The sequence below is a fragment of the Bos grunniens genome, chromosome 7 (genome assembly GCF_055505025.1).
Source record: "Bos grunniens cultivar Pamir isolate PY7600 chromosome 7, Bosgru_T2T1.0, whole genome shotgun sequence".
Classification (NCBI taxonomy): domain Eukaryota; kingdom Metazoa; phylum Chordata; class Mammalia; order Artiodactyla; family Bovidae; genus Bos; species Bos grunniens.
In genome coordinates, this window is record NC_141171.1 from 81,761,998 (window position 1) to 81,789,671 (window position 27,674).

General features: G+C 39.9%; 1 long non-coding RNA gene across 2 annotated transcripts in view; it reads right to left on the reverse strand.

Annotated features, from left to right (window-relative positions):
* Window positions 1–860: 860 nt before the first annotated feature.
* The window catches only part of LOC147369888 (uncharacterized), an 83,796-nt gene continuing 56,982 nt past the window's right edge, over window positions 861–27,674 (reverse strand). The window contains exons 3-4 of one of the 2 annotated variants that reach the window (XR_015168052.1): window positions 10,332–10,414; window positions 861–1,176 (exon numbers count right to left, since the gene is read on the reverse strand). This is a non-coding gene — a long non-coding RNA (uncharacterized LOC147369888). The remainder of the gene's footprint in view (window positions 1,177–10,331; window positions 10,415–27,674) is intronic. The other variant, XR_015168051.1, reaches the window with a different exon arrangement.

Sequence of the window (27,674 nt, forward strand, 5' to 3'; positions counted from 1 at the left end):
GGAGATCCTTGGATGTAAAATGAGACAGAGTGCAAATACGGTTAAAAAGAAGAGATGGGCATCAAATAGGGAGTGACAGGGGAAGTGGGATGCAGTTGGGGGTCAGATAGGGGAAAACATCAAGAAAGGATAAAAAGACATGGAACAGCTATGGGAGGGGAGAGGAAATAACATTCAAATGGAGAAAGAGACCTTTCTTTTCCTCACATGCAGCTTTAAACTTTTAGTAGTAGGATCATAAAAATGTATATGGAGATTCTGAGATAGATGGAATGGAAAGAAATGGGCTTGTGTGGGCATTGACAGCAAGTGATAGGAATATAACATCAACAGAAGGTTAAGGAAGGGCAGTTAGTAAAAATGAAAGAATCAGAAAAGGTGCTGGCAACCAAACATAAATCAAACACTGGGAAAAATGAAGAGAAGGGACCTGCTATGTTAAGGAAAATGAAAACAAAAATGGAAAAGGTAAAGTGTAAAAAGAAAAATAAGAATAACAAACAAGATTAAATGAAGTAGCCCTAGAATATAGCAAAAGATGACAATTACAGTAGAGGATTGACTAATACAAAAGGATACAAGAAAAATAAAATGTTTTTATTAAAAGGACAAAAATTCAGCCAATAGAAGTGAAGATAAAGTCAAAAAAGTCACACTGGCTTAAGTTGATTTTTGAGAGCTAATCTACCTTTTCTTATTCAAAATTCTCCTCTCTGTTTACAATAACCTGCAGTGGTGGGGACAGGACATTCTTGGGCTCTGAGGTACTTGGAAGTGTTGCAGGAAGGGGGACCCCTTCCAGGGCCCAAAACTGGGCTCTTGTCTAACACTGGGAAATGAATTGTCCGAGGAGACACATGTGCTGACAAAGCAAGAGATTTTATTGGGAAAGGGCACCGGGGTGGAGAGCAGTAGAACCCAGGAGAACACCTCTGCCACGTGGCTCACAGTCTCTGGTTTTATGGTGATGGGATTAGTTTCCGGGTTGTCTTTAGCCAATCATTCTGACTTGGAGTCCTTCCTGGTGGTGCACACCTTGTTCAGCCAAGATTGGATGCCAGAGAGAGAGAAGGATTCTGGGAGGTGGTCGGACATGTGTCCCCTTTTGACCTTTCCTGAACTCTTCCAGTTGGTGGTGGCTTATTAGTTCCGTGTTCCTTACCAGGACCTCCTGTCCTAAAACCACGCATGCAAATGGTTACTATGGTGCCTGGCCAGGGTGGGCGGTTTCAATCAGTGTGCTTCCCCCTAACAGAAGGAGTAATAACCTCCCTCTTTTAACAAACTTTTGTTTGAAATGACCAAATGTCTATCAGGCTGTCACTGTTTACAAACTCTACCTTCAAGTTTGCTGCTATGTAAATTGCTGTTCGATTTAATCTACTTCCATTAGCTTTAACTCAGAAAATTATTAGCATCCCCAGGCTCCATCACCCATAGAACATTCCCTAGTAGATACTGGTTAGAGAATGCTGTCAAGGAGGAAACTGGCAGCTGCTGCCCACACCTGGAATAAGGTAAGGTTTCCATTTAAAACCGAGAGTGGGCTTTGTACTATTACCTAAGTTCTATATTATCTTTGCACTAGTCTTGGGATCCTCTCTAATTCTCAGTCACGACACATTAGAATTGCCTTAGAACTTTTTTCTTGTTGTTGTTCATTTGTTTTTAAATACCAGATCTGGAACCCCAGCCCAGACTAACTAAATCAGAAACTTTGGGGATGGACCCAGGCATCTGTATATTTTTGTAAGCCCCAGGGCTGTTGAATGCTGCTTTCAGTACCCATTTACAGACAGCCAATGGGCACCATCTTTCAGAGAAAGATTTTTAGGCTGTGGCTCTACAAAGCAGATGACCCTCCCCATGTAAGACACTAAGACATCTTTACAGTGGACTTTACTTTTTATCCATTGAGCTAATAGATTTGTTAATAGGATGAAAATATATGACTACATGTGTTCTTATAGTGCAAGACCACAAATAGCCATGGTTTAATTTGCTTTTTCCTAAAGAGAAAAGAAAATGAAGAAAGAAAACAAGAAGGGCTGTTTGCTCTTTATTGCTGTAAGTTACTCATTTGATTGGTCTTTACCCAGATTTGTTACGTGGACGAGTCTTTTGAATAATGGCATGTTTTCTGATATTTAAAAAATAAATAAATTATAGATCTGCACAGTGAGGTATGGGATTCAAAGCAATTTGGTCTTAGTATCTGGAAATAATAAAATGCCAAAAGGTCTTAGTTCAGAACTTGCCAAGTTAATGTCAGAGTTACCTTTACAAGAATGTTATCATGCAACAAATACACAAAGTGAAAACATGATTGTTACTCTATCTCATAATAGTTTATAGCTTAAGTAATAGCTTAAGTAATCAAATCAATTATCTTTAAAATATCTAAGCAGCTACCTGAACCATCATCTCTGTTTTATTTTTCTCTTAATGTTTACACATGTAAATAAAATTTTTCTTTGCCCTTGTTCAAATTATTTTGAGTACAAAGAGTGTTCTTTGCATCAGCAACTGTATCTCACGGGGCCAATATTCTAATTAATGAGATTTGAAACACATATTCAGAGCCAAATTTGAGATCCCAGACACAGAATCGAAGACCCATGTTTTGTTTGTTTTCATTTTTTTACAAGGGTGAAGAATTAGAACACTTAAAGATTCCTACTGTAAAGAATCTCAATTTTTTTTTTTAGAAGTTTGAAGGTTTTTTACCTCGTATATAATGCTGATTAATTTGGGTGGGGGGAGGGGGCGGCTAGATTTAGAGTAGGGGAATGCTGATCAGCTGAGCCATCAGAATGGAGCATTTGCATTTGAGGTTAATTTTAAAAAAAAAAAAAAACTTTATTCTGTCAGATATAGAACACCAGAGTTATTCAATCATTAGGTCTTTTTTCCCTCCCATTTTGTTTGGGCACATATGCACAATTTTCTCTTTCTGGAACCTGCATCTTATTCTTGGAAGTCTTTATCATTTTAAAACAGGCAGTTTATTATACCACCCTATTGAAGCTCTAGATTGACTATACATTTCTTAGATTCTAATTTTTCTCTAAAACATTGAGGTTAATAATGTCTGTATTCTTACAGTGCATGGAACTTTAGAAAAGATTTCCCTTTGCTATTAATACACAGAACAAAGAGACTATCACTTTATGTTTAAATGGAAGCTAATCATGAATTTAATTATTTCCATCACATAAAATACTTGGGGTGTTAAAAAAGAAAAACATTTAGTGTAGAAAATATTTATTTAGAAAATTTAAACTATTTATACATAAAGATGGATTTTCTTGTTGAGGGGATAATTTTTCTGAAGGACAAAACTGTTCTATTGTTTGTTTTATAGAACTCATTCGTTTATGAAAATAACATCTCCCTACTTACATTTATATCACTTTTCATATGAAGTCACTTAGCAGAATATATGCCAGTTAATTAGATTTTCCTAACCAGCTTTCTAAACCTGGTAAACTGAGTCCAAAGAAAAATTCATTAGCATTATCTGCTCCATAGAGCAAACAATACTAGTTCCAAGATGAGAACTCTGTGTTCCTGGCTGACAGTCCCGTTCCCAGACCACGAAGCCGCACCTCTTTCTCTCAGAAGTGACTATTCCACAGAGGAATGTGAGCAAGCTCTGAGATGTTTGTCACTCAGACTACTGTTTGAAACTTCACTCCTAAGCAGAAGAGACCAGCATGCTCATATTCAAAAACTGTTCACATGCCATGTACCAAAGTAATGGAATGAATGGAGTCATTACAACTATAATATACTATGCAATATGGTCTCTCATACCAGAATAATAAGTAAAATGGGGACTCATATTAACATCATTTGACACACTGCTGTTGGTTTAACATTAGCTAATCTGAGGCAAGACTGTTTTCTTAACCTATTGCCCTAGATTTTTAAAATCCCAATTTAGATATAAACACTTACCAATGACTTAGGAGAGACAGTGTGCAAAGCTACCACTTCTAAATAGTTCCTTCTCTAGAGTGCCTAGTTTTTCTAACACTGTCAAGAATTTGCAGTTTAGGAACTTGGAATAATTCTGATTCAAAGGATTGTGCATAAGCTAAAGACGAATAAAAATTTAAAAAAAAAAAAACCCAGGGCTACCATGTATGGCAATTTCTTACACTTTAGCACATTTTGCAAAACAAATTCCAAGTGTTGCAGTGTTCACTGGCTGGATTTTTGTCATTAAATGTTGAAAGTTATATAATGGGAAGTGTGCCAAAGAGTGTTCCTTTTTCAAAAGTATTACTATATTTTTTTAATGCATTCCTAAATCTTCACAATGATTTTTCACCTACTAAGGTTATGCCAATGTGATGTCTTTGCACTCTTGGAGTTGACAAAAGCCCCAGTCTCAAGAGGGAAGCTGTACAACATTTCAGGCAGTGTCATTTCCTTCTGTTGGGAGTGGAAACATAGGAGGAAAAAAATAGCACTACATTTGCTTTTCATAATTTTCCAACGTAACTGGATCTCCTCGACCAAGTGTGGCAAAAAAAAAAAAAAAAAAGGAAGATGACAAATATATCACTATGGTATTTTATTTACCTTGAAACGGTATAAGTGTTAAAAATCTGCTTAAGATAAATGCTGAGTATTGTCATTGCCAAGTCAGTCATAAGGAATAAACAATCTTATCAGGGTCATGTATACTTCCCAGAGATATAGAGGACACTTTAATATTTTATTTTGGGGGTATTCAAAAAGTGTTTGAAAGCAGTTGGACTCCATCCTATATATTGCAGTAAGTTCCTGAAGATTTATACGTACTCTGTGATAGTAACTGCTATCTGCCAGCATCATCATTACATTATACCTGTACAAACCAAATTCCTCAACAGATAAATAATGTTATAATCCCATTAGCATCTTTCAAAACTCCTCAGGCCTTTTTCTTTGGACCTAAATATCTGATGCAGAAGAGAGAAGGGTCCCCACCACATGGTGCTGAGCTATTGACTACTACGAGGCAACACCCATTAGTCTCACCCAACTTCTCAGACCCATGCTGTCTGTGGTCTGGAGGGCCAGTGTTAGGAAATTTAAGGAAGAAGACATTTTTGTCTTGCAGTCTGTTACTGCTCCTCTGAGTGTGCCTCCTACCCTGTAACACTCACGGGATTTTAGTTCTTTGAGGAGAAACTTTATAAGGGTCCACAAGCCTATGGACACTACTTAGGGCTATATTGCTTTGTTAAGGAGAGTTTTGACCAACCTCTGGAATGTTTTTCTTTAATACAATATTTGGTGCAGAGGTGCCCAGAAATTAGAGGCTTCACAAGCACCGTGTCCGTTTGCCTGGCTCTTCAGCCTGGTCCCGTTTCTAAGAGGAAGGCAGACGAAGAGGTCACTCTGGTGATGGATGTGGGTAGTCTATGGAGAAGGGTGGTCATGGAAGAACCCAGCTCTGGGCACTTCCTGCCACTCCTCTGGAAGAGTTACCCGTGTACTGAGACGTTCTTGTGCTGCTTCATTTGTTTTTGCCTTGGCACTGTGTCCTTTTAGGAGCTGTCAGTTCTACTCTATGGTTTGGGTGTTTTATTTTAAAGGAGCATTTATCATTTGTGGAATGAGGAAACACATCCATGTCTCAGGAATTTTCTGAAAACCTGGAGAGTTCACTAAAGGGCTGTGAGAGGGGTTGCGGGGAACAGGGCTATATTTCATCACTTCAGCTTCCTGTCAGTGCGGGTTCTTCAAAAGGCTCTCCCATGTAAACTCCCACCTTCCCATTCCTTCTTTTCCCCGTTCTTCCTCTCTTCCCTCTTCCCTCTCTTCACCCTTTAACCCCTGACAAAAGCACAAAATGTGAGAGAGATTGGCAAGTTTCATGGGAACACATTAGATTGAAACACATGGAACTGCTATATTTGCAAGTCAGATATGGTTGATTTGGCAATGTCATATGGTTCACCACGCAAGAATTTCAGTTCTTGCGGACCACACTACAGACTTCTTATGTATTAACAACACTAATATTTATCAAGCTCTTGCCAGGTACTATCTAAGTGCTTTACATAGAATATCTCATGCAATGCTCTACCTCAAAGCATTTACTCTTTCATGCACCATGATTCTAGAAGGGCAAGCCTCTCTATGAATTCAGGTTGGATTAAATATAGGCGGGGCCACTCGAGCAGGGCTTACAGGACCTTGCTTCAGCATGGTAAGCAGCACTGAATTCTGTTCTTACAGCTAACCCCCTGATTAGGTAAAATCAAAAACACCAAGCCACACCCTGCTTTATTACAGCCTTGTCTTTTATCAAATACATCATTTCCTCCCATTTTGACTGTTGCAAAGTAAATCCCTTGGCTCACTATAGGTTATTAAAAGGAAAAGCGATGTGGCATGAATCTAATTTTTTATGTTTAAAAGAGATGAGTATTCTTACTCTGACTAAATTGGTCAGTTCATGTCTAATTTCCAATCTTCACTTTGTTCATTCCTCTGAGAAATATCAACCACACTTCCCAGAACTAGGTGGCTGTGTGATCTATGAAAGATGAAATTCAAAACCAAGGTCTTCATTTTAACTCACATTCTGCTTAGGAAAAGGGAAACCTGAATCACTGGATTCCACTGACATCCATTCACTGATCACTGTATGTAAGTGCCCTACCTCTGGAAATGGTCAAAAACTTGTCCCCGCATCTAAATCAGCCCATCGCAATTCCCTTTGGGTTTGGTTTTTTTTTCCCCCCTGTGTGGTTTTCCTTTCCTGGTGAATTGTTGTAGTTCACTGTTACTTTTCCTTCTTCCCTTGTTTTTTGGCTTCACTTCCTCCTCCTATTGTTGTCGCTGTCTTTTCCTCTCATCACTTTTCCTGTTGCCTTTCCAGTTGGGTGGGGCCCTCATCCAACTCACTCACTCTCTGGCTCTAGAGTCTCTTCGTTTCAGGACAGAATAATCTTGTGCCAAATAGTTTCAATCTCTGGGGCATCACAAGAAAGATCCTAGAGGCTAAATATCCCCAAAGTTTTCTTTTATTGATCTTATATTAAAATGTAATCCAAGGATGCCTAATTAGGTAAGAAAAAATACTCATCCTCTTGGCCTCCTAGCCCCAGACCATTCTCAACTATGACAGCACCAACATCCATCAAATCCAACAATGAAATCAACCTTGGTTACTTAGCATAATAGAAATAAACTTGTAATATTCTATTAGTGAAGGATCAATGTCTCCTGTCTTGAAAATAAACATCAGAGCTTGGTCTCAACATTTATGTAGCAGCAGGAGACCATTATTTTGTGGCAGCATTCGATTACATTGACATCAAGACAGATTTATTAAATTAATAAATAGTACATGATTTTCAGCCTTTAATTTCCAATCCTCACTACCACCCCTCCTCCTTCTCAAGCTCAAGGTGATCTTCTGAAACCTTTCATCCATATTTTGGATTCCCCCATTATCTATGGTTTTTATTTCTTTTTTGCTATTTGTCAGTTTGTACTCAAGTTAATTTTTTAAAATATCCATTTTTTCAGATGGAGTATTTTAAATGGTTATTAAGAACAATGTTAATAATGAGAATCACTGAATTGCTAATTGTTAAAATATTTCATTGACATAGTATATGAAGAAGTATTTCAGATATGCTTTTCAAAGTTCTGAATGAGGCTAATAGCAAAAGCCCAGGATCCTGCTGCCTCTTCCTCTAACTTCCAACCTCAGGGCCTCTGTCCTGGCTGTTTCCTCTGCCTGGAATGCTCTTCCCTCTGATCTTTGTGTGGCTGGCTCTTCATTACTCAGGTCTGCAGGAATGTCAGAGAGGTTTACGGAGATTCCTTTTTAAAGAGCTTGCTCCTCCATCCTGTCGCTCTTCATCCCGTAGCTCTGTTTGGGTTTCTTCAGTGTCACATGTCACTATCTGAAAGGTTTGTGGTATGAATAATCCTGTTGGCTTGCATACTCCATGAGGACAGCTGTCTTACTGTGCTTATACTAGACTCTGCTATGTTCCAAGACTTGCAACAGTACCAGGTCCCCAGTGGCACTCAATGAACAAATACAGCTGAACCTGAACAATAGGTGGGTTAGGGGTACTGGCCCTCCAGGCAGTCAAAAATTTGCATATAACCTCCATATACTTGGTTCCTCCATACACTTGGCTCCTCCATATCTGTGGATCCATATCCATGAATTCAACCAGCCTTGAATTACGTAGTACTGTATGAGGAGACCCACACAGTTCATATCCATGTTGTTCAAGGGTCAACTGTAGTCATCGAATGACAGACCCACTGCATAAATGGATAACTAAAATGATCGAGCATGAATGAACATATATCTTCAGTTCAGTTCAGTCACTCAGTCGTGTTTGACTGTGTGACCCCATGGACTGCAGCATGCCAGGCCTCCCTGTCCATCACCAACTCCCAGAGCTTAATCAAACTCACGTCCATCGATCTGGTGATGCCATCCAACCATCTCACCTTCTGTTGTCGCCTTTTCCTCCTGCCCTCAATCTTTCCCAGCATCAGGGTCTTTTCCAATGAGTCAGTTCTTCACATCAGGTGCCCAAAGTATTGGAGCTTCTGCTTTAGCATCAGTCCTTCCAATTAATATTCAGGATTGATTTCCTTTAGGATGGACTGGTTGGATCTCCCTGCAGTCCAAGGGATTCTCAAGAGTCTTCTCCAACACCACAGTTCAAAAGCATCAATTCTTCAGCGCTCAGCCTTCTTTATAGTCCAACTCTCACATTCATACATGACTACTGGAAAAACCATAACTTTGACTAGACAGACCTTTTTTGGTAAAAAAAAAAAAAAAGTCTCTGCTTTTTAATATGACAGGTTGGTTATAGCTTTTCTTCCAGGGAGCAAGCGTCTTTTAATTTCATGGCTGCAGTCACCATCTGCAGTGATTTTGGAGCCCAAGAAAAGAAAGCCTGCCACTGTTTCCATTGTTTCTTCATCTATTCGCCATGATGAAGTGATGGGACCGGATGCCATGATCTTTGTTTTTTGAATGTTGAGTTTTAAGCCAGCTTTTTCACTCTCTTTCAGTTTCATCAAGAGGCTCTTTAGTTCCTTATATCTTAATTTGCAACAAATTATATCTTGGACATTTGCAACAAATAATCTTTCCAGGCCTCTACCCAACCCCTACAGCCTGGACGCGGGGGGCTCCTTATATTCTCAGGAACAATAGTGATTGAACAAAAAGCATCAGCATGTCTTTAGATTTTATGCTTCAGCTTTTATTCCAATTTATTATTCCAGCATCTAAGCCAATTTAGCAGAATTTTGGTGAGCAGGACATGAGAGAGAGAAATATTTCCTCCTCTTTTCTATACCATGTATCTAACTTGCTTGGAGTTCCAAGTGGCTTAATGTTGCTGACAATAAGGAAACAAGGAGCACAAGTCAGCAGATTAAGTTTTCAGTAATAAGTTTTCATCACGTCACTCTCCTGCTCAAAAACTCAATTCTTTTTATAGGATAACTTTCTTGCCCCCTCAGATTTATCCAATCTGATCAGTCAATACCTGTAGCCTTCTGTGCATTGTAGTTATATATACATGTCTGTCTTCCCTACCAGAGTATATACTCCTTGAAAATAGACTTTGAATTCACAGACATTTACAGTAGACCTACATGTTGAGCTTGAGCGACTGAACTGAACTGACTTTTGAAGACATTTTGCTACTCTCAAACTCTACAATTCCTACCTCAGTTTGTGCTTTGCCTTTAGGAAGTGATAACTAATGTTTCTGGAATTAAATTTTAGTCCCAGTAGCTGAATTCTGACCACCTGAGTTTGAATTCCCTGCTCCATCAATTGCTTGCTGTGTCATCTTAGGCAACTCACTTAACCACTCTATGCCTTCATTTTATCAACAGCAAACCGAGATGATGTTTCTAACCCTATGTTAGAGTTATTATGAGGACTGAATGAGCAAACGCACAGGGGTCTGCATAGAGCTTGGTGCTTAGTGAAATGTTTATGAATGTTTTATTCCTCAGTAGAGCTTGTCTATGCCCTACATTGTCTGAAACCACACACAAAACGACCTGGCACCTCTGTCAGCACTCCATCGCTTTACATGCTGTTCCCTTTGTCTTGAATGGCCTTACTTACTCTGGTTCCTAATTCCTTTGAAAGCCATTCTCTGCGCTTGTAATCTGTATCATGTATAAGAAAAAGCTACCTTTTACTAGAACTTGACTTTTCCTATCGTCTCCCCAGTGAGATACATGCACCAGGATAATGCTGTGATTCTTCAGCAGAGCCTAAGACAGTCCTGCACTCACAGCAGGTACCCTCTGACTCTTACCTGAAGGCAGTGACTGCAGAATGTAACGCCCAATTCAACAGCCTCTTCATGGGTGGCAGTTGGTCACTCCAATGACATCATCCCTAATTTCATAGATTCAAAGGTGAAAACAGGGATTTTGATGTCATCAAGTCAACTCTGCAAAGTGGGAATCCCCACAGTATACCTTAATTCCACTAAGGAAAGTCTTTCTTATTTTTAACTATTGATACAATGTACTTTCCCTCATTGAATCAGCAATAACAATGGGAAAAAAATTACCTCCTCCTCATAATAAACCTACATATACTTCAAGAGAGTCATCAAATAATCCTCTTCTCCCAAATAAATAATCAAAATATTTATTTGCATAGCTGCTATCACAGTCTAGGCAATCAAAGCCACTCTCCTATGAAGAAGTCAAGCCCAGTGTAGGACTGATCATCCTTCAACCAGTCTGGTGGAGTTCTCTGGAGCGAATATTATCCATCAGAGTGTCCGGACTACCTTCCTGGCTTCAGTAGAACCAAATCCACACCACTCCAGTCGACTGAACTGAACTGATCACAGTCTAGGCAAGCAAAGCCACTCTCCTGTGAAGAAGTCAAGCCCAGTGTAGGCCTGATCATGCTTCAGCCAGTCTGGTGGAGTTCTCCGGAGCAAATATTATCCATCAGAGTGTCCAGACTGCCTGCCTGGCTTCAGCAGAACCAAATCCACACCACTCCATTTGCATGCTTAGATCTCTTACCCTTAGAAGTGCTATATTCAGAAATATAGAAATACCAAAATGGTGTTCAGAAAATAATTTAAAACTGAGTTTAAAATCAGTTATAAATAATAAAATAGCAGTGGGAATTAGAAGAAAAGCAGGAAGAAAAGAAATTGATTGTTCTTTTCCTTTCCACATGTATGGTGAAAATCACAGAAATAATACAACACATATTTAAGCAGCTTCACAGAACTAGAAGGAATAGTAGAAAGTAATGTAGAGCATTTTGGAACATAGGAGAAAACTGTGTTTTCCTTTCTCCATCCAGTCAGCTACAGTCTCATCTGAGGGACCTCTTCCAAAACATTTAAATTTGCTTGAATCACTGATAATTGGATAGTACTCATAACAGATATACTATCATGTGGAAATCATGCAATGAGGTACACTATGGAATCAGAGAAATTCAAAACTCAATAGAATGACTAGAGAAAGAATGGCTCATCGTAGCTCAAAATATCAGTCTTTTTCAATATGGCAGAGCAAGGCACAGAAAATAGTGAAGATCTTTAACTGTCATTTCCGTAACTTAGTACTATATACTGAGTTCATAAATCCTCATCCCTCAGAATTTATCACTATGGCTAAAACTCATTGATTAAGATTCCATAAATTTGTAATGTTACAGTAATACAGTATGTCATTATGGCTAAGAAAACATTTGATGATTTTTTTTTTCTCTGAAAAGAAAGGGCCTATAATATTCTCCAGGCATACCTTCAAATTTTGGGACCAGCTATTATTTCCATAAGGTCACGGGTGGTCATGATCCACTACCGTGCACCAATCAGTTCAGTTCAGTCACTCAGTCGTGTCCGACTCTTTGCGACCCATGAATCGCAGCACGCCAGGCCTCCCTGTCCATCACCAACTCCCGGAGTTCACTCAGACTCACATCCATCGAGTCAGTGATGCCATCCACCATCTCATCCTCTGTCGTCCCCTTCTCCTCTTGCCCCCAATCCCTCCCAGCATCAGAGTCTTTTCCAATGAGTCAACTCTTCGCATGAGGTGGCCAAAGTACCGGAGTTTCAGCTTTAGCATCATTCCTTCCAAAGAAATCCCAGGGCTGATCTCCTTGCAGTCCAAGGGACTCTCAAGAGTCTTCTCCAACACCACAGTTCAAAAGCATCAATTCTTTGGCGCTCAGCTTTCTTCACAGTCCAACTCTCGCATCCATACATGACCATTAGAAAAACCAATACTGACTTGTAATTTTTAAACAAATTCACTTAATACCATTTTTTCCCTCATACTATGCAAATTAGAATGGCATTAAAACATGTATAATATCATATAAGAAACGAATCACCAGTCCAGGTTTGATGCAGGATACAGGAAGCTTGGGGCTGGTGCACTGGGATGACCCAGAGGGATGGTATGGGGAGGGACGTGGGAGGGGGGTTCAGGATAGGGAACACGTGTACACCCGTGGTGGATTCATGTTGATGTGTGGCAGAACCAATACAATATTTTAAAGTAAAAAATAAAATAATAATTAAAAAAAATAAAATAGCATTTACTTAAAAAGATTATTTTTCACTGATTTGGATTGGATGTCTGCTCCTTTTTTCACATAGGTTTAGTACAGTCTTATGGTAACCCTTTTCCCCAATCCAACTAATGGAGTTCTACATTCCTACCTAGATGCCTTGCATGTACCAAAGAACTTCTTTTTACCCCTCAAAATCAGATTAGTGCAATAATATAGATGTGAGAAGAGAGTGGAGAAAGAGGGAGAAGTTAGCTCAAAAATGGGTAAATGATAATATCCAAAGTAAATATAAACTTACATGTACCCCTAAAATATCTGAAGAGTAATCATGTCACCACAGTTTCCCACAAACGCTTTGGTTTTTGAATTTATTTATCACAAGCTATATTATTACCTACATAAAATAATGCACTTTAAAATATATCTTATGAATGGATAAAGAAGATGTAGCATATATATACAATGGACTATTACTCAGCCATAAAAAGTGTGAAATCCTCCCATCCATTTGCCACAACATAGACAGACCTAGATATGATCATACTAAGGGAAGTAAGTCATAAAGAGAAAGACAAAGACTATACGAAGCCACTTATATGTGGAATCTAAAATATGACACAAGTGAACACATTTATGAAGCAGAAACAGACTCACAGACATGGAGAACAGACTCGTGGTTGCCAAGGAGGAGGGCGTGGGGGAGGAAAGGACTGGGACTGGGGATCGGCAGATGTAAACTATTACATATAGAGTGGATAACTACAAGTTCCTACTGTAGAGCACAGGAAACTATACTCAATATCCTGTGATTAAACCACAGTGGAAAAGAATACAAAAATGAACACATATATGTATAACCAAACCACTTTGCTATACAGAAATTAAAACGACACTGTAAGTCAACTATATTTCAATAAAAAAATTTTTTAAAGTAATCATCTTAATAACTTTTAAAAATGTCAACAAATCAAGTTAAACACTTTGATGCTTTGATTTTCAGAGTGTATGTATCTAATGAACAATTACATTAGGTATCTTTATTTGTATCATTATTGCAGAGAAGACTGTGGTTTTAGGCACTGCATCCACCACAGCTGCCACAGGAAGACCCACGCAGCCCTAAGTCCTTCATCTCAGTGAACGCTTAGCTCTGGACACCACATGCTGGAACTTCTGCGTGCCTCCTCCAAAGCCAGAGCCTCCACTGCCACTTTTTCCAGAAAATGGATTCTGTGAGGCGCCTACTCCCTCTCTCACTGTTCTCTTCCCAAAGCACCTCTCCTCCAGCAAGTGGGACTGGTTGAGCCTGAGTCCCAGATTTGGGCTCTTGCTACAAGAGAAGCTGGGAAAGTGCAGCTGGGGCTTATCAAATGGGGAGGTAGGACTCAGACTGCGGGGAATTCCTCAAACATAGAAAGGGTGTTCAAAAGGTGGTAAGTGGCCACAAAAGCCTCAGCATGAAAGGCAACAAAAATATAGAGCTCAAGTGCCTGGGAGTGCCTGGGAAGTTTCCCCAGTCGAGGAACTGGGTGACATACTGGTCTTCCCAGGGGGAGCTGGAGAGGACACACTTCTTGCTGACTTCATTCCTGGTGCTCCAGACTGTTCCAGATGGCAGGAAGTCCCTGCTCAGGCCTCTGGCTGGGCCTTTCTCCAAGAGCTGACCCTCAACTCCTGCACAGGGGCAAGCTGCCAGACCAGCAGGGAGGCTCACCTACTCAGGCACAGCCCGTTCTCCGGAACAATTTGGAAATTTAACTGACACACAGTGGGGCAAAGAGCAGGTTTTCAAGGCTTGTTATTATGCATATGCTAATTATTAGACAGAGGGGAACAGTATAATTGAGTTATGAAGCAACTAAATACAAATAAGAGTACCTGACAGAAAGCTTCTTTACATGACGTTTTTTTACACAAGAATAAACAATGTGTTCTTTGTAGAGCTTAAAAAAAAACAGGGTTCATTTCATTCTGTAAACTACAGTCTCTTGTAACTAGACTAGTGCTTGTGTTTGCTGACATCTTGATTTATAAAAACCTGAACAAGTCCAATTTCAATAATTCTTTTTCTTCAAGTAATACCAGAGAAAGGGGGAAAAGATGGATGTCTGCCCTACCCCCTCCTAAAAATGGCATATGCAAAAGTTTTAGAATTCTCTTTGTTCAACTCTGGGTCAGATTTCATGAAAAAGTCATTGAAATTCCTCTTGCTCCCCATTCTTCCAGGCATGTATGGAAGCTTGTGTTCTTAATGAGCACCCAGAAGCTTCCTTCTACAGAATGTTATCTTTGAAAGATGAAATCACCTGTTTCCCTCAACTCTTCTGTATCTTGTTTCTGTTTTATTAACACCCCCTTTCTCAACGGCAACAAACAACATGTGCTAATTAAACCACTGTTGAAAAAGTCAATCTAATGCCTGAAATCGGTGCCATGTGCTAAGAGTCAAAGTGAAACCTACAGCAGAGAAATAAGGGGTACCAGGTTCTGTTCTTTTTTTTAACACTGAATTACTTTGGGTAAAATCAAGAGTAATTGTGCCTATGAAACGGCAAAAAAGTGGTTCACCATGTATTCAGATTACTGAATTTGTGTGACATGTTTAAATAAGATAGGTAACAAATAAAGATAATAATATATAAATGAAACAATTTGGAAAAAGTCTTGTATAAACCATACTTATTCATAAGATGTTACTCTCTTCACATCATATGATAAAAGTAACAAAAGAAAGATTCAAACTACAGTTTCTGGTGAGAGAAAGCAACCAAATTATCTAAAGAAAATGTCTCTAAATTAGATATTAATATGTGATAACCACAGAGAAATCCCCCTTCTTTAAGTAGCCACTAAATTCAAATACATACATGACTATAAGGCAGTGCCCTTCCTTACCCATACTTATCTGTATAATTCACTGTCCTGGAATCATCCATGACTTCTACCATTAAAATAATAAACAATGGAGATTGCTTTAAAAACACACTTGTCTATTTAGTTCTTTGGCCCATTTTTTGATTGGGTCATTTATTTTTCTGGAATTGAGCTGCAGGAATTGCTTGTATATTTTTGAGATTAGTTGTTTGTCAGTTGCTTCAATTGCTATTATTTTCTCCCATTCTAAAGGCTGTCTTTTCACCTTGCTTATAGTTTCTTTTGTTGTGCAGAAGCTTTTAATTTTAATTAGATCCCATTTGTTTATTTTTGCTTTTATTTCTAATATTCTGGGAGATGGGTCATAGAGGATCCTGCTGTGATGTATGTCGGAGAGTGTTTTGCCTATGTTCTCCTCTAGGAGTTTTATAGTTTCTGGTCTTATGTTTAGATCTTTAATCCTTCTCCAAAGAAGACATACAGATGGCTAACAAACACATGAAAAGATGCTCAACATCACTCATTATCAGAGAAATGCAAATCAAACCACTATGAGGTACCATTTCACGCCAGTCAGAATGGCTGCGATCCAAAAGTCTACAAGCAATAAATGCTGGAGAGGATGTGGAGAAAAGGGAACCCTCTTACACTGTTGGTGGGAATGCAAACTAGTACAGCCACTATGGAGAACAGTGTGGAGACTCCTTAAAAAACTGGAAATAGAACTGCCATACGACCCAGCAATCCCACTACTGGGCATATACACCGAGGAAACCAGAATTGAAAGAGACATGTGTACCCCAATGTTCGTCGCAGCACTGTTTATAATAGCCAGGACATGGAAGCAACCTAGATGTCCATCAGCAGATGAATGGATAAGAAAGCTGTGGTACATATACACAATGGAGTATTACTCAGCCATTAAAAAGAATACATTTGAATTAGTTCTAATGAGGTGGATGAAACTGGAGCCGATTATACAGAGTGAAGTAAGCCAGAAAGAAAAACACCAGTACAGTACATATATGGAATTTATACGCATATATGTGGAATTTAGAAAGATGGTAACGATAACCCTGTATGTGAGACAGCAAAAAAGACACAGATGTATAGAACAGTCTTTTGGACTCTGTGGGAGAGGGAGGGGGGGATGATTTGGGAGAATGGCATTGAAACATGTATAATATCATATAAGAAACGAATCACCAGGCCAGGTTTGATGCAGGATACAGGATGCTTGGGGCTGGTGCATTGGGATGACCCAGAGGGATGGTACAGGGAGGGAGGTGGGTGGGGGGTTCAGGATTGGGAACACGTGTATACCTGTGGCGGATTCATGTTGATGTATGGCAAAACCAATACAATATTGTAAAGTAATTAGCCTGTAATTAAAATAAATAAATTTAAACTTAAAAAAATAAATAAAAATACACTTGTCAGTATGACACATCCACTTCTGGTAAATGTTCCATTTTCAAACAAATAAACCAAGGAATTAAATTCAACTGCTTACCCAAGCTCAACATACCAGAATCTACCAGATAAGTGATACTTTTTAGCAGGTTACCTACAGTCCCCCTCTTCTAAGTCAGTTCCTAAACCAAAGAGTTGAATATTGTACAAGGATAAATATTCAGAATGCTGTGTCATAGCTTGATAGATTACTACTATCCTGGAGCTGAAAGGGCTCAGAAACAGATTCACGGTGCTGTTGCCCATGGTGCACTGGCATGTTCCCATATGTCCCTCACATGAGACGGACAATGGAGAAGTATGGTGACCGATATTTTCTGTTGATCTGGTGTCAGGTGTCACAGATGACATTTTAGGCTTTGTGAACCAGAGTTATGGGCTTCCCTCATAGCTCAGTTGGTAAAGAATCTGCCTGCAATGCAGGAGACCTCAGTTCCATTCCTGGGTCAGGAAGATGCCCTGGAGAAGGATAGGCTACCAACTCCATATTCTTGAGCTTCCCTTGTGGCTCAGCTGGTAAAGAATCTGCTTCCAGTATGAGAGACCTGAGTTCGATCCCTGGGTTGGGAAGATCCTCTGGAGAAGAGAAAGGCTACCCTCTTCAATATTCTGGCCTGGAGAATTCCATGGGGGTTGCAAAGCATCAGACACAACTGAGCGACTTTCCCTTTCCCTTTCAATCGGAGTTATTATCTCAGCTTTTGACAATGGGAATATTAACTGTCAGCTAATAACTGGATCCAAACTTGGTTGAAAATCTGAGGATGGAATTTGCCCCCATTGGCACTGTTTCCAAATCAAACAGACCCCAATGGAAGCTCAGATGTGATAATGACCTATCTTATCCAGTTTACTAAATGTCCAGCTTCCACTCTGCTCTCTTGATTGCATCTTTGTCTTGGCCACTACACTGTTCTCCCACCAGAGAGAAGATCTAGAAAGAGAAAACTAAAATTGTAATTTGTGAGTTATTCTTTATTACCAGTGTTGGGTAAAATAATTTGGATTGAAATGTTTTGCAAAAAAAATAAGTAAATAAGGTTTGAAGGTTATCTATGGGTTTGAATCCTTGTTCCTATTATAAAACCAAGTTAATTAAGAAATAATATGGTATTTTTACATACAGTTATGAAGAAAAGCCTTATTGTTTCTAAAGTGATTTCATGTCATCATCTCATTAGAAACTCCTGAAATTCCTGTGAAATATTTTAAGCAGGTGCTATTTTTGTTTTAATATTACCATTAAGTGTTAGTTGCTCTGTTATGTCTAACTCTGTAGCCTTCCAGGCTCCTCTGTCCATGGGATTCTCCAGGCAAGGATACCAGAGTGGGTTGTCATGCCCTCTTCCAGGAGATCTTCCCAATCCAGGGATCGAACCCTGGTCTCCTGCACTACAGGTGGATTCTTTATCATCTGAGGCACCAGGGAAGACATATAACCAATGAAGCACTCCATTTTGCAGAAACTGAGGATGAAATGTTGAGGGCTGCTCAGGAATCTCCCACTAACAGCGGTAAAATTGAGACTAGATACCAGCTTTTCTGACTTATGATCCAAGGTGCTTTCTATGTGGTCATCAGCTCTGTTTTCTGGGTAATCACCTAGTTCTGGAAGGACCTTACATACAGTTTTCCACTTCATTAACTGCTGCTGCTGCTGCTGCTAAGTCACTTCAGTCGTGTCCGACTCTGTGCGACCCCATAGACGGCAGCCCACCAGGCTCCCCCGTCCCTGGGATTCTCCAGGCAAGAACACTAGAGTGGGTTGCCATTTCCTTCTCTAATGCATGAAAGTGAAAAAATAAAGTGAAGTCGCTCAGTCGTGTCCAACTCCTAGCGACCGCATGGACTGCAGCCTACCAGGCTCCTCCATCCATGGGATTTTCCGGGCAACAGTACTGGAGTTGGGTGCCATTGCCTTCTCCGACTTCATTAACTACTGGGTTCCAAAAATGTAGTTGTAGAACCTAGAATGCACTGTCCTAGCAGAAAAACAATGCCTTTATCTCTGTGTCAACTCACAAGAACCTATGCCTGAGCCACAAAAGCTAAATATATTACTTTTGGACAAAATACTTTTCACAGAAGAATATTCTCTCAAGAAAGTTTCAAGAATAAATTCCAAGGTCAAATAAGTTTGGGAAACCCTGCATATCATATCATATCCCACTCAGAGAGTTCATAATGTACATTTGCATATTAAAGGCTTTAAGAAGTTCTGCAGGAAAGAAAACTGCTTAAAATTGTTCTATTGAGAATTCATCAACCTTCTTTGACTTTGAAACCCTTTTATTGAGTAACAGATATTAACACCCAAAACTAGAGCTCCCCAAAACACATTCTGAAAATTACTGCTGTAGGAAAAGATGTTGAGTTGCCATGTGCAGTGTTAAGAGCACCTCTACTGCTCTGAGATTGGGTGTTACCCTGAAAGTAAGACAGATACTGGTGATGATTCCTGTGAAATCAGTCTGGGCTTAAAATCAGCGATGGATGTTGGGACACAGAGCAGAGTCAGACATTGAAGGATAAGGAACAGAACCAAGGATGGGAATGATCCCTGGGAACACTGAGACGAGACCAGGATGATGGGGCTGGGGCCACGAGAATATAATAAGACAGCAGCTAACTTGGGGATTTTTCCTGCCTGCCTCTCTGTTATTCCTCAAATTCTGCTACTGTAGACACTCCCGTAGCCAAACAAACCAAGAGTAGGAAGCAGAGATAGAGCTGAGAAAAAGGGGTAGACCCAAGCATTAGAGACTCTCCTTATCTATTGATTAGTAACCTTAATTCTCTTTGGCCATGTTGATTAACACACTCACAGGTGGGGTGAGAACACTTTTGGGGGCTATTATTCTGCTCACCACAGCATCCTAGCGGTCAGGCTCTTCCATGATTTTATTCCCCCACCACTTCCCTTCGTTCCAGGCACCTCTGACCCTCATTGTTGTGTATAATGAAATTTTACTGAAGATTTGTGGATCATAAAGGGTGATCATAGTACAGTATAGTATAGAAAAGTACTTAAAATCAAATACAAAATTTCTTTGCTTCTAAAGTTTTGGCTAACAGGAAATTTCTTTTTAGCCACTTCCCCCTCTGGTCTGCTCATTCTCCCCATCTCCAGGTATCTTTCTTTCCCCTTATTCTCTGTTTTCCAAGTGCTTGGCCTCTCAAAACCTCTTCCTCCCAATTCTCACTAGAAATGGAAAATTCCCCTTACTTTATTATTTAAAGCAAATCAGCTTGTTTTGTCTCAGTCTTCTCCATCTGGGATGTGTCCTGGTCCTTCCCTTTCATTACCAAAAAGATCCATCAGCGTCTTCAGAGGCAAATTCTGAGTCCAATGTTCATTTTATTTCTTTTTAATAGTAGTCATTTTCTTCTCCCTGCATGCTTTCAGAGAAGGCATTAATGCCAATTTTAGAAAGAACATTCCCAATACAGGTGGGTGACCTTCTACAATGCAAGGACTAATTGGACAGTGGTTTACAAACAGCTGAAACCAACTGGCACCCTGGGATGGTGAAACCGACCTGACTCTGGGGCTCAGAAGACCTGGCTACCGATTCTTGTTGTGCTTTAAATGGCCTGGTGACTTTGGGCAAAGCCACCGTCTCTCTGAGTCACCATTTTGTCACGTGTAAAACAAAAACATTGAATTAGATTTTCTCTGGGTTCCAAAATTCCAAAATACTTGGCACTTTTTTGGTGTAGACAGAGCATGTGGCTCTTGGAGAAATCAACTCTAAATGATCGGGTAATGTTCAGCCAGTAGGTCACTCCTCAAAATTTAGAGGATTTTGATAAAATGATGAAGCTGGAATTGTATATTAAAAACATTCGTTCTAGTGCCTCAGGGGTCGCTGATCACAGTGTAAATACCTCATTGAATTAGTGGAGTTTATGTTTGTAGCCTGGGAGGTTTATTTGACATAATAAGCAGTTAGAAGCAAACCAGTGTCACAGGAACTTTGGGGACTCTCAGAAACTCTGCTACTGGCCTAGCTGGCTTACTCTCCTGGGATTACATTCAATTTGGGGACCCTGGGCTTTTTCTTTTCTCTTTGAAAGGGCTGTTGGGATGGTAGCCAACCTGCAGAAGCCACAGGGATGGACTAAAAAGAAAAATATGACAAGACCAGTGTCTTTTGAGAAAGATTAATCTAGCAGTTAGGTATGGGATGAAATTAAACAGTGGGCACTAGGCGGCAGGAAAACCAATTAGGAGACAGTTGTAAAAGTACAGGCGTAATAAAAATGTAACAGGATACTGGATGGGACCTTTCCTGTTGTCTCAGAGTTTCCGCCAAAGCACCCTGGCCAAGGACAATGAACAGTGGGAGGCCACACATTGTAAAGACAGTTGCTAAACTCATCCAGCCTAGACTTGCTAACTGGTTCTTTGAGTGTCCATTCAATTATGCTCCTCTCCTACATAAGAGAAGTTAGTGAATCATTATGAGAAGAATCTGGGGTAGAAGTGGAAAGGCCTACGATTCATCTCTCTTCTCAAATTGCATATTTGTTGGAGTTTGGGGAAAAGAGAGGCTGACGCCTGCTTCTTACCTAGAGGTGGACAGGGGCAGAGAGAATAGTCATGGGATAGCCTCGCTTCTAAAATGTGATGGGAAAGGGGGGTAAATTTCCCATAAGCTAAATAGCATGGGAGGTAGCTGGGGTCCATGGCAGCATACTGAGCCCAAGCATCACTTTCTTGGGAGACCAGAGAAGTGTTTGACATTCTTGACAGCAGAGGGCTGGAGGGATGAGAACCCAGAAACACCCGTGAAACTTTCCTTAAAGGGCCAGCTTTGGACAGTTACTGTGACCGAGGCCATTGAAAGAACTGTCATGAGAGAATCAAGGAAGAAGTACAAGGAGGAGCAGCTACCATCCCTTCTGGTTGCCTCCAGCCCTTCCACCCCCACCAGTATGAAGGAGCCATAAATGGGTGACAGAAGCAAAGAGAGCCAAGGAACAGACTCTGTGCTGCCCCCTCCACGGATCTGGGCCCCCTGGCAGGCCTGAGCTGGGAGGAGGGAAGAAGCTTTAAACTTCTTCCCTGCAAATGGCAGTTTTGCTTTAGATTGGACTAGTTTTTTTACATTTTGAAAATGAGACTGTTGTATAATATCCTAAAGTAACAGGAAAGTACACAGAATCTGTCCGAAGTATAACCCAGGGGCAGGAAAGGGAGATAAGACAGAACATCTTTAAAGGCAATGAAATTTAAAAATAAAGCTATTTCCTGTTTGTACCTCATATAGCCCAGATCCTATAATTCACTGGTATGACAATAATAATGAACAACCATGACCATAGCAGCAACAATAATAACAACTGTTTGTTAAGTATTGGCTACAACGTGCCTGACTGTGTTAGATACTAAAAATACATTATTTCATTGAATCCTTACAACAGATCTCAAGAGGTAGACATCCTCAAATTTAGCCCCATTTAACAGATGTTAAAAGTGAAACTGAGAGGTTAAGTAATATGCTGCAAAATGCAGTTAATAAGTAGCTGACTTATTAATAAGTTATTACTTATTAATAATTATTAATTACTTACTTAATAATTATTATTACTTATTATTATTACTTACTTATTAATAAGCAGTTAATAAGCAGCTGTGTAGTCACACAGCTAATTTAAGGCTAGAATAGGGTGACAGTTATAGAAGATGAAAGAATTAAGCAAGGAATGAATAAAATAATCTGTGTTTATTATTCTAATCCAAGAATTGATGACATAATTGATAAAAAGCCATGATAAAATTTTTGTCCATTGATAGTACTCCAGTTATCATACAGCCCACAGATATTCAGCATTTGTTGTTAAGGATAAAATTAGTAAATGTATACTTTAAATAACTTGTTTTTGGTGGGTTCCATTTTATTGTTTGGTTTTGTTTTTTAAAGAAGTGTCATCTGGTCATTTTGAAATTAGTTCTCTGGAATACAACCAATATATTAATTAGTCATTTATACCATGGAGATGTTTTACTAGCTTAGGATATTTGATGGAAATAATCTAGTGCATGTTCATTGGTTTAGTGATGATGTAGCCACTGAAACAGTCACCAAAATTCAATAATGACTTTGATACTCTGCACTCCTTGAAGCAGGGATCTTGTCTTACTCCAAACCTCATATTCATGAGATAAGTATCTGGCACATTGTAGATAATCCTTAATGGAGAATCTTTTTATTGAGCACCTACTAGGTTTCAGGCACTGAAGTGAGCACTACACGTGTGAGACAGAGCAAACCTCTTCATAGTGTATGTTCACAACCCTAGCTACAACCCTGCTGCTCTCTAAAGAGAATGCTGGCTTTTGCCCACAGCTTGTAGTCTCTGCACTCTGAGAGGAATCAAAGACTTTTGCCTGATTCCAGGACATTTGTGATACTGAATTAACAGACTGGGAGCCAGAGAAACAGAACTAATGAGGTGGGAGGAAGAGGGAGAGAAAGAAAGGATAGTCCTATGAAGGCTAGACTTTGGGGAGGAGAGTGGGGAATTTGTTTTAGGGAATGCCATTGTAGATGACAAATAGGACCTCCTTCATTGTGCTCTGAGAAACCCAAGTGAAGGATGTCATTTGCTTCTAACTGCTCCTAGCTGCTATTTCTTCTCCAAGATAGGAACATGGGGGGTCAGATCACATGTGTATTATTTCTAGTCCTTAAAACACCCTGCCCATGGAGATATTAATATCTTTAGTTTCCAGGCAAAGAAAGAGCCTTGAAGCAGATAAACCATTCTCTCAGGCGGTATAACTAAGGCTAGGATTTGAATCCAGCTCTGGTGGGCCTGAAGCCTGCTCTCTTTTCAGAATGCCACAATACGTTCCCATCACCATCTGTCGAGCTGTGCTGAATCAAAGGGCTTCCTTTGTGAGGGACCTCTATTTATTCTAGTATCACATATAAATGGGAAAGGCTTATTTCTGATATTTGAATCAGAGGAGAAAAGCTTAACTCCTAGCCTGGAAACCAGGCCTGCTTGCTGTACTAAGCTTGCCTGTGGGTTTGATGGTTCATTTTGAAGTCCAATCACTTTGCACTCAGGAAATGGCACTGTTTACCCCAAAGATTCAGCTAAAATTGCTCTGTGGCCATTCCTGTTTCTGGAAATCAATTTTATGACTAGGTGGCTGCCTGATGCAAAAAGTGAAGAGTAAAAGGTTACTTCAAACAGCCAACCAAGTTACCCTAGACCTTTCAATGACCAGGTAGTAAACAAAATTATTTACCTTTGTTTTGGCAGATACGTTTTAAATGGCTTGAAGCAATAAGCTAATCATCTGTTGCCATAGAAACCATTATAAAATTTCTTATAAATACCTCAGAACTAGGACTACCTACCCTTATAGAAATGGATAGTAAATGCAATGGACCTGCAAGGAAATAAACGACTGCTTGACAGAAAATAATACAGCCCATTAAAAGAAATCTCTTTATGATCCAAGTTCTAATGGACAACCTGAGCGTATGAACAAGAAGGGAAAAAAGTAGTATAAGGTGGGTTTGGAATAGTTTGCAGATACCACTTTCCAAAGGTGAATAAATTTCTCACTTGTTGAGGAGACATTCCAATGAGGGGTTAACAGTAGACTGATTTCTTCTATATTCAGGGAGTACATGCCATGGAGTCATTATAGACCAGACAGGCATTGTATAAAAATGACTTGACAAAAAGAAATAGTCAGTCTGCTATGCCAAATTCAAAGCATTCTTCTTCAAGGTGAATCATATTCCCTTCCAAAATGTCAAGTAGATTTAGTCATTTTAATCTTTTTATTGGATTAAAACTTGATACCTTTATAATAGCTAAAGGAAATGACTGGAATATAAGGCTCCACCTCTAATAAATTGTGATAAATTGTGTAATCTTGGGCAAGTTGCTTGGCCTCTCTAAGCCTTCTCCATCTCTAAATTGAAGGTGGTGCTTTATTAATAGCAGAATTAACTAAAATGATCCACACAAAGGACTCAACACTGTCTTCAGCACTTTCGCGAGCAGCCAGTAATAAATGTTAGAAATGACTGTTTGTCATAAGGAATAATAAAAGTAATAAACTGATAATAAGTTTTCTGAAGTCATCGACACATACTGTTGGTTTTTACATTCTGCCTTTCCCTTGAACCCATGGACAGTACCTGATCTTAAATAATTGAAAAGTGTGCTGAGGAATAAAGAAAACATAGATCTTAAAAGCAGAATCAATGCAATCTCTGCATAGCTCTGACCACTCTGGGACTGGTGGATCCAGAAGTTTTCATGTACCATGGGTGTCCTTCGTGAAGTATTTCCTCCTGATGCTTGAAAAGACAGTCTGTTTTCATAAGACCTTGGGTGTGATTTCCAGTGGGAAAAAGGCTGAAGAAATTTGGCTTCCTTTCCAAGTGTCTTTGCGCTTTTCCCAATTGCACAGAACCTCCAAGCTTCTCCAGATTACCTCGTTTCAATGACATCCAATCTTTCAACGGGAATGTAATAATTCCACAGAGAACTTAGCATTTCTGACAGCCTACCTCCCACTGTCCTCAGTGCTTCATAAATTATGCTGCTTCTGAGTGTGAGCCGGGCAGCACCATTTTCCCGGCCCCTTGTGATTCATGGTTTCTCTTAACTATGTCAGTGCCTCATCAGCAGAGCTGCTCCTTTTGGACAGAAAGTGATGTGATCTGCTTCCTGGAGGGCAGCTTGCTAATTATGCACTCATTTTACATACAGATGATTTTTTTTTTTGTACAATTTCAAGGTAACTAATAACTATTAACTTTAGGAATTACTTCCAAACTCAGAAAACATTACCATTTAATTAACAATCTGCTCTCTGTAATACACTGTGACCTGAGAAGGCACTCTAATGATAATATGCTGCTATCATTAAATGAACTAACAAACCAGAAGAATGGTGCTGTTCAGGTCAGATATGGAGAGACTGTAATTAAAAGAAAGTGAAACTAAAAACAAGTATCAGACCAAAAGATCAACACAGCATGGATGGCCACTGGTCCAGCGTCCCTGTTTCGCACCACCTAACAGCTCCCTCCTGACCTGCGGCTCCCCAGAATGTCCAAATGTGGGTCCCCGTCGAGCACAGGACTGAGCCAATTTGTCTGACAGTTTAATAAGGGTGGGTCAAAGGAAACAGGAAGAAAAGTTCCTGAAAATGACTTGCTTCTAGAGCACCTTCTCATGTATCTCCTATCTTTACGTGTAAGAATGAAAATCCAGTCTTATCTTTCCCTAGCCTCTAGGAACTCACTGGCGTCTTCCAGCCACACTGGTTCTTCCTGACTTAGAAAACTTAGCTCATGGGGATGTGATCAAAGTCGGTATGTGGAGGCCTTCCTAGCATTTCCCTTAACCCCCTCCTACCCCTCAAACCCCCATCTACTCAGAAAGGGTTCTGCCATTGTGAGGGTGCTTCTTTGAGCTTAGGGAATGCAGAATTAGGAGAAAGGGGATGGGAGGAGAAGAAAAAAAATGTGCATGGGATATGGCTAGGAAAAATGATCTAGAGGTTTAGAGAAGGAAATTCTGACAAAACTATAGGATGAAGCCACTGTGTTAGTTGCTCAGCTGTTATGCGACTCTTTTCTACCCTATAGACTATAGCCTGCCAGGCTCCTCTGTCCATGGAATTCTCCAGGCAAGAACACTGGATTGAGTTGCCATGCCCTCCTCCAGGGGATGAAGCCAACAGGAAAGCAAAAGGAGATTTAAAACAAATACTTTGTGGATTATGTATTGACAGCACAGTGTTTGACACAGCCAAATATTTAAACTATTTTGAGATGACCTTCTAGCTGGTGGGCCATGTTTCTTGGGTAACGTGGTGACCCTGATTGAATTTCCTGAATTTCAGCCTCGTAGAATTTCTTTGAGGATGTAATGCAGCTTTAATGAATGTTAATACAGGTAAACTCATGCTACTACTCAATTCAGTTCAGTCACTCAGTCGTGTCCAACTCTGTGACCCCGTGGACTGCAGGACGCCAGGCCTCTCTGTCCATCACCAACTCCTGGAGTTTACTCAAACTCACATCCATTGAGTGGGTGATGCCACCCAATCATCTGATCCTCTGTCGTTCCCTTCTCCTCCAGCCTTCAATCTTTCCCAGCATCAGGGTCTTTTCAAACAAGGCAGCTCTTCGCATCAGGTGGCCAAAGTATTGGAGTTTCAGCTTCAACATCAGTCCTTCCAATGACTATTCTGGACTGATCTCCTTTAGGATGGACTGGTTGGATCTCCGTGCAGTCCAAGGGACTCTCAAGAGTCTTCTCCAACACCATAGTTCAAAAGCATCAATTCTTCTGCACTCAGCTTTCTTTTTAGTCCAACTCTCACATCCATACATGACCACTGGAAAAACCATTGCCTTGACTAGACAGACCTTTGTTGGCAAAGTAATGTTTCTGCTTTTTAATATGCTGTCCAGAATGGTCATAACTTTCCTTCCAAGGAGTAAGCGTCTTTTAATTTCAAGGCTGCAGTCAACATTTGCAGTGATTTTGGAGCCCCCCAAAATAAAGCTGCCACTGTTTCCACTGTTTCCCCATCTATTTGCCATGAAGAGATGGGACTGGATGCCATGATCTTAATTTTCTTAATGTTGAGCTTTAAGCCAACTTTTTCACTCTCCTCTTTCACTTTCATCAAGAGGATCTTTAGTTCTTCTTCACTTACTGCCGTAAGGGTGGTGTCATTAACTTATATGCAGAGTAC